Genomic DNA, 7,011 nt, shown 5'->3' on the forward strand with positions numbered 1-7,011 from the left:
GATTTTATTTATAAATATTTAAAATATTAATAAATGGAATAAATAAAATTGTATATATATTAGATATGCAAATATTGGAGGTTTACAGGAAGATGTCATTTACAAAAACAGTGTAATAAAATTAATATATATATATATATATATATAATTATATATATATATTAATATACATTATAATGATATATAAAATATAAAATATAAATTTTTTAAAAAATATAAATTTATACATTTATTTTTTTAAATAAACTTTTTAAATATTTTATTTATTTAACATTATATTTTTATTCATATATCCTTTTTGTTTTACAAATATTTTTTTATTAGTGTGCTTTCGCACATGGTGAGGATGAAGTCAAATTAAAAACTCATTTACATACCAATTATAAAACTAAAAAATGTAAAAATTTTTATGAAAATGGTTTTTGTTTATATGGTTAACGTTGCTAATTTTTACATTTGATTTAATCTGAAAAGTATTTTTAATTATTTATATACTTTTTTATTTATTTTTATTTTAATAAATTATAAATTAAAGATGGAATAGTTCTTTTTCTTCTTGTTCTTCATCTTCTTCCATTTCAAAATATTAAAATGCTCTTTAAAATATTTCTGAATATTTAAGTGAATAATTTATTGGAAATGATAACTTATGTTAACGAAATAGGTTTTTAAATCATATTTATTTATATTTATTTCTTTAATATTTAGACTTTCTACTTTTCAAAAAATTACTTAAAAATGAAATTTTTCTTTTAATATTAATAAAAAGTTTAAAGAAAAAAAAATGTTAATACTTTTAATAATTATTTAAAATATATGAAAAAATATTTTAATTTATATTAAAATAAAAAAATATATTTTTTTTATATTTGTATATATTTATATATATATTATTTAAAAAACATAATTTTATATTTAATTAAATATATATTTTTATTTATATATATATTTAAAAAATTTAATATTATATTTATTATAAATAAAAAAATCTAAATATAGGAAACCCACTAAATCTGAAAATTAAATAATAGTTAATCCGGTTATGATAAAACATAATTAACTATGATTAAGCCTATAGAGTTGTATTTAAAATTATTTCTACTATATAGCTAAATCAAATAAATTGGCTACTTAAATTCATATGTAATTATTAAATTATAGTGTATATATACATAAAACAAATTAATTTAAAAAGATAATAAAAAATTTAAAATATAATATATATAAAAAAAAGTATATTATAAAAAATTAATTATATAATAAATAAAAAAATCTATTAAAAATATAAATATATATTATATAATAAATTTTTTTAAAATAAATCAATTATCTTTATAATTTCTTCCTGTATATTATTAAAATTAATTATATAATTAATCGAATTTATATTAGTCCATATCTTCTACATTTTAATAATCATTAATATTAACTTTTAATTTATTTTTAATATAATCAACTTTCATATTTTATACATAATCTTATTTATTTCCAATTATTTGTCCTAATTTATCTAAATCCATCTTTTTGTCTTTTAAAAGATTCATATTGTATATTTCTTCGACCAATTTACTGTTCTTAAGTTAACTTTCATTTTATAATATAGAAAAATTATTAATTGCAGAGTTATTTTGGAATGGGTAATTCATTACATGACTCTGATTTGACTCAAATTATCTATATATTTTATCTTTTTAAATTTTTTCTATTTATTTTGTGTTCATTAATTCTTTTTTAGCCTCTAGTTCGGCATTTTTTATTGCTCTATTTATATATTCTGGCTTTAAAATACCTTTTTAGGAATCTTCTTAGTCATAAATTTCATTATATAGTTAAGAATCTTCATCACTTTCAATATTTCCTATATGTTCTAATTTCATTTCTATTTATTCTAGCTTTTGTAGATATTAGAGTTAGAATTAATTTTTAAAATAATTAGTATTATTAGCTGTTTCTTATTATATATTTTAACTTTATCTTAAAGAATCGAATTCATTATCATTAATGAAAGAATTATCAAGTATTTATTAATTTTTTTGAGGAATTAAAATATCATTATTGAGTAATAAAGGGTTTTTGAAATTTAATTCTTTATTTAAATTTAAATTTTAGGAAAAATTGGAATTTTCTTAATAAATAATTTCCTCTTAATCATTTTCTTCTTATTCTTATTCTTATTCTTATTCTTATTCTTATTCTTATTCTTATTCTTATTAATATTCTTTTCTTATTCTTCTTCTTCATCTTATTATTATAATTATTATTATAATTATTATTATTATTATTAAATATATTATTATTATTATTATTATTATTTTTTTTATAATTAAGATTATTATGATTAATATGATTACTATGATTATTATGACTATTGTTATAATAGTTTTTTTTATTTATTTTATTTTAATAATTTAAGTTGATCTTACATGAGCTTTTTTTATTCTTCCCTTTCTTAATCTAATTTTTTTTAATCTTCTTCTATTTATATTAATCTGTTTTATTATAATAATTATTTATTAATTATATCTTCTTATTGATTTTTCATATTTGCAAATAATTCTTAGTAATTTGTAAATACATTTTTCATGTTTAATACACTATCCAATATTTGTAAATTTTAGTTGTTATTTTCATATACTGAGTTAATTTTTTAAACTGGTTTATATTTTAATTCTTAAATCTTTGTTTAAAGTAATGTTTCTTACTAATATTATACTTATTAAAATTATTTTTTTATTTTATTTTCCATTTCATCGCATATCTTTAAATATTTATAAATTTATATAAAGATATATTATAAATATATTTAAAACAATATATATTTAATAATATTTATATATATAAAAAATTATTATAGAAAAATTAGATTAAACATATAAAAAAATATAGAAATATATTTATAAATATATATATATATATTTATATATATTATACATATAAATATTTATATTTATATATTTTTATTACTTTTTTTATTAATAATGAATTATTATTAATTTCATTATCCATTTTTTTTACTGGAAGTAAATTTTATCTTATAATTTTTCTTTCATCTTTTATTTATTATATTTCGTTATTATGTAAAACTTTTATATGCATTTTAATTTCGTCTTTACATTCAAATATTTTAGGGCAATACATACATTTAAAATGTGCTTTTTTTTAACTTATTTATTTCAATTCGTTTATTTGACATTTTAATTTTTTTAAAGTTTCTTATAAATGTTCTTTTTTTTTGCATGTTAAGCTTTTATTTCTTCTATTTTTTAATTATCTCCTTATATTTATTTATATTCCTTATATATTAACTCGCTTTTTTATTGTTCTTATTATTATTAAATCCCATAGTTTTAAATTACTAATTGCCATAAACGGAATAACTTTTGATAATTTTGAAAGCCCATTTTTTGTATTATTTCTTAGTTTAATTCACTAAAAGCGAAATTTTTTAATAATATTCGTGCTGCTTATATATTACAAGTTTGTTCAATTATTTCTATATCAGTATTTTCTAATACATTTATATTTAGTTTTTGGTTTGGCTTTGAAAATTGAAATGGTTTGTAATGAAGCTTTGATTATATTAATATTTAACTATCCTTTACTATACTGTTGTTGATTGTTAATGCTTCTAGTTTATAAGGGGTTTATGGAGATTATAAAGGTTTTGATAAGTTTTAAATCGCTTTTTAGGGTTTGGCTCATGGAATTAACTATTTTAATTTTTGTTTTCGTTGTTTTTTATTTTTATATATTGAATTATTTGAAATTTTATATTTCATACATTTTTTTTATTTAATGATAGATTTTGTAAAGGTTTTATTATAAAAAAATTTATTATGAAAAAAAAAAAAAAAAAAATTTAAATTTTTTTTAATAATAATATATGTTAATTTTTACATTTTTTTTATTATATTTAAAAATAAATGAATATTTTATTTTATTTTAGAAAAAAAAAAAAAATGAATAATTTTTTTTTTATAAAAAAATATTTTTTAAAAACATTTTGTTAATATAAAAAGCTAAATATTATTTTGTTTAAATTTTTTAACTTTTTATTTTTTTTAAAATAAATATATTATTTATATTTAAATTTTTTAAATTGTCTAAATTAATTTGATTTTAATTAATATTTAAATTAATTTTTATTTATATATTTTAGAATAAGTTTATTTAATATTCTTTATAATATTAAATATGAAAGGAATATTATAATATAAATTTATATATTCTAATTGAAAAGTAAATATATATTAAATATTATTTTAATTTAATATTAGATAATTTTTTATATTTGCTAACAATATATTATTGTATTTTATTTAAATAACAGATATTTTATTTACTATAATATAATTTTTTGATTTTTGCTATATATATACATAAATAAATGAATTTTTGTTAATTAAAAAAAGTAATTTTAAATAGTTTAAAATATATATATATAAATTTTCGTAATATTATAATAGTATATTTATTATATTTTAATCTTTTAATTAGAAATTATATAATTTTATAATAAAATTAAATTAATATTATTAATTTTTTAACTATATATTATTTTAATTATAAAGATATATATAATTATTATTTATTGAAAAGCTTTTTTATTTTTTTGTTCTAAAAAAAATTAATTCAATTTTAATTTCTTTTATTTTAAATTTAATATTTATAAAAAATATTAAAAAATAAAATAAAATTATTAATTTTTATTTTTTCTAATGTATAAAAATATATAAATATTATAAAAAAAATACAAAATTAAATATTAATTTTATATACAATATTATTTAAAAAAAATTAATATATAGCTATTGCTTTGAAATTCGGTATATGTTGTTTCTTTATATTGTTAAACCTACCCTATTACCTTATGTTTTAGTTAAAATTATGACTTTTTTCATGCTAAATATCCCTTTATTTACACTTCAATAAAATTTTGGATAACTTAAACTCGAGAATCTCTACAAACCTTAATTAATAGCACTTTGTTTTCAGGTTTAATAAATTTAAGAAAAGACATAAAAAAATATTGATATTTTAAGCTGAAAAAAAGTTATAATGTCTATTCCTCCCAAAAATTATACTTATATATATGTAATCGGAGTTAATCATAAAAAATACAAATCTTCTAAAATATAATTTATAATACTTCTTGTGTGTCCTTTTTGTAAAAGTTTTGTTTCAAAAATGAGAAGTTCTTGAATTGGATTAATAAATACTTAAAATTCAGCTACAACCATATAATTAGTAGTAGATGGAGCTTCCAAAAGACGAATATAGTGGAGAACAGGGAGGAAGGGTGAGGCTTCAGTTAATATTTTTTCGACTACTATAGATATTATGAAGGCTGTAAGTTGGAAATGACATTCCGAAAATAAAAGAGAACAGTTATGGTTTTTAGAGTACCTGATTTTAATTTATCGTGTGTAAATTTAATTTCAGGCAAGGATAGGATTCTAGTCATAAAGATATTATTCAGGGTTATTTAAGAAACTTATTAAGTCGAATTTAAAGTATTTTTATTTATTTATTTTAAAAAAACAAAAATAAGTGATTATTAGGGTATACTGCGTTTGAATATAGCTTTTGATTTGGTTATATAATTTAAAAAATGTGATTTTTTTTTTTTTTTTTTTTTTACGTAAATAAAATCTTACTTTTTTGTATTTTTTTGTATTTTTTTTTAAATTTAGTTTAGTTTTAGATAAGTTTATTTATTTTTTTATTAAAAAATTTATTGAAATTTATTTAAAATGATTTTTCATATTTTAAATTTATAATTTTTTGCTTTTATATATATAAGCTTTTTTAAATATTTATATTTTATTATTATAAATTTAGCTAAGCTATTTTAATTTTTTATTTTTCACTAAATTTTAAATAATAATAATAATAATATAAAAAATAGGTAGAATATATTTATTATAAATATAAAATATAAATTTAATTTTGGTATAAAAAAAAAATGAATTGTAATAATAAAGATAAAATTTAGTAAAAAAATTAAAATTTTTAACAAGATAATTAGTTTGTATATTAATCACCAATAGTATTAAAATATATCTTATTTGTTTATCTAAAATAATAAAATAAATAGAAAAATAGTAAGTCTATATTTAATAGTTAATAAATGCAATTAATATAAATGGCGCCTATTAAATAAAAAAAGAGTATAAATATTTAAAAGAAACTTAAAAAAAAAAAGAAAAAGAAGTTTAAATAATTCATATCTAAAGATGAATAATCTCAAAAACGTTTATAGGATAAATAAGTGAATTAGTTAATTTTAAATGATCAGTTTAAAAAATTAAATTTAAACGAAAATTTTGAAATAGAAAACGAATTTAATGAAAAATAAGAAAATTTAAAGAAAAAAGTAAAATTTTATTTGAAAAATTACATATATATTGACATTTTTTTTAGATTTTTAAAGAAATATTTAATTTTTTTAATTAATTAAATTAAAAAAGGTTTAGAATCGAATACAAATATGTAAAAAAAATTATATTTTATAATTTTATTATTTTTTTATAGGATATAATGCTTAAAATAAACTAAGAATTAATTAATTATGAAGTAATATTTTTTGTTTATAAAATAATATCAATTTTTTTTTAGATTTTATTTAATAGATTTTAGTAAATATATTTAAAGGAATTAAATATTAATGATTTAAAGGAAAAACTAATAAAAGTTTAAGGTTTATGTCTATTATAAAATAATATGGAACAATAATAAAAAGAAATAATGATTATTATGTAAAAAAGTTATTTTAATATTTTTATAAAAGAAATCTAAATCAATTGAATTTAAAAAAAAAAAAATATTTAAAAGAATTATTAAAAAAACTATTTTTTTTTCTTTAATGTTTAAATTTTTATAACTTTATTTTTATTTATAATATAATAAAATGTATATGTTAATAAATAAGAATAAATATAAATATATATATATATATATATATATATATATATATATATATATATATATATATATATATATATATATATA

General features: G+C 14.0%; 18 annotated features.

The window, feature by feature from the left end:
- The first annotated feature begins 124 nt into the window (after nt 1-124).
- Nucleotides 125-186: a microsatellite.
- Nucleotides 125-200: a microsatellite.
- Nucleotides 201-872: 672 nt separating this feature from the next.
- Nucleotides 873-982: a microsatellite.
- Nucleotides 881-940: a microsatellite.
- Nucleotides 911-953: a microsatellite.
- A 227-nt stretch (nt 983-1,209) lies between the features above and the next one.
- Nucleotides 1,210-1,296: a microsatellite.
- Nucleotides 1,210-1,298: a microsatellite.
- An 858-nt stretch (nt 1,299-2,156) lies between these two features.
- Nucleotides 2,157-2,252: a microsatellite.
- Nucleotides 2,160-2,363: a microsatellite.
- Nucleotides 2,243-2,363: a microsatellite.
- Nucleotides 2,323-2,370: a microsatellite.
- A 394-nt stretch (nt 2,371-2,764) lies between these two features.
- Nucleotides 2,765-2,808: a microsatellite.
- Nucleotides 2,809-2,888: 80 nt separating this feature from the next.
- Nucleotides 2,889-2,955: a microsatellite.
- An 860-nt stretch (nt 2,956-3,815) lies between these two features.
- Nucleotides 3,816-3,846: a microsatellite.
- A 270-nt stretch (nt 3,847-4,116) lies between these two features.
- Nucleotides 4,117-4,178: a microsatellite.
- A 69-nt stretch (nt 4,179-4,247) lies between these two features.
- Nucleotides 4,248-4,293: a microsatellite.
- Nucleotides 4,294-5,657: 1,364 nt separating this feature from the next.
- Nucleotides 5,658-5,683: a microsatellite.
- Nucleotides 5,684-6,936: 1,253 nt separating this feature from the next.
- Nucleotides 6,937-7,011: a microsatellite.

The sequence above is a fragment of the Ichthyophthirius multifiliis genome (assembly GCF_000220395.1).
Source record: "Ichthyophthirius multifiliis unplaced genomic scaffold scaff_1120509250132, whole genome shotgun sequence".
NCBI lineage: Eukaryota > Ciliophora > Oligohymenophorea > Hymenostomatida > Ichthyophthirius > Ichthyophthirius multifiliis.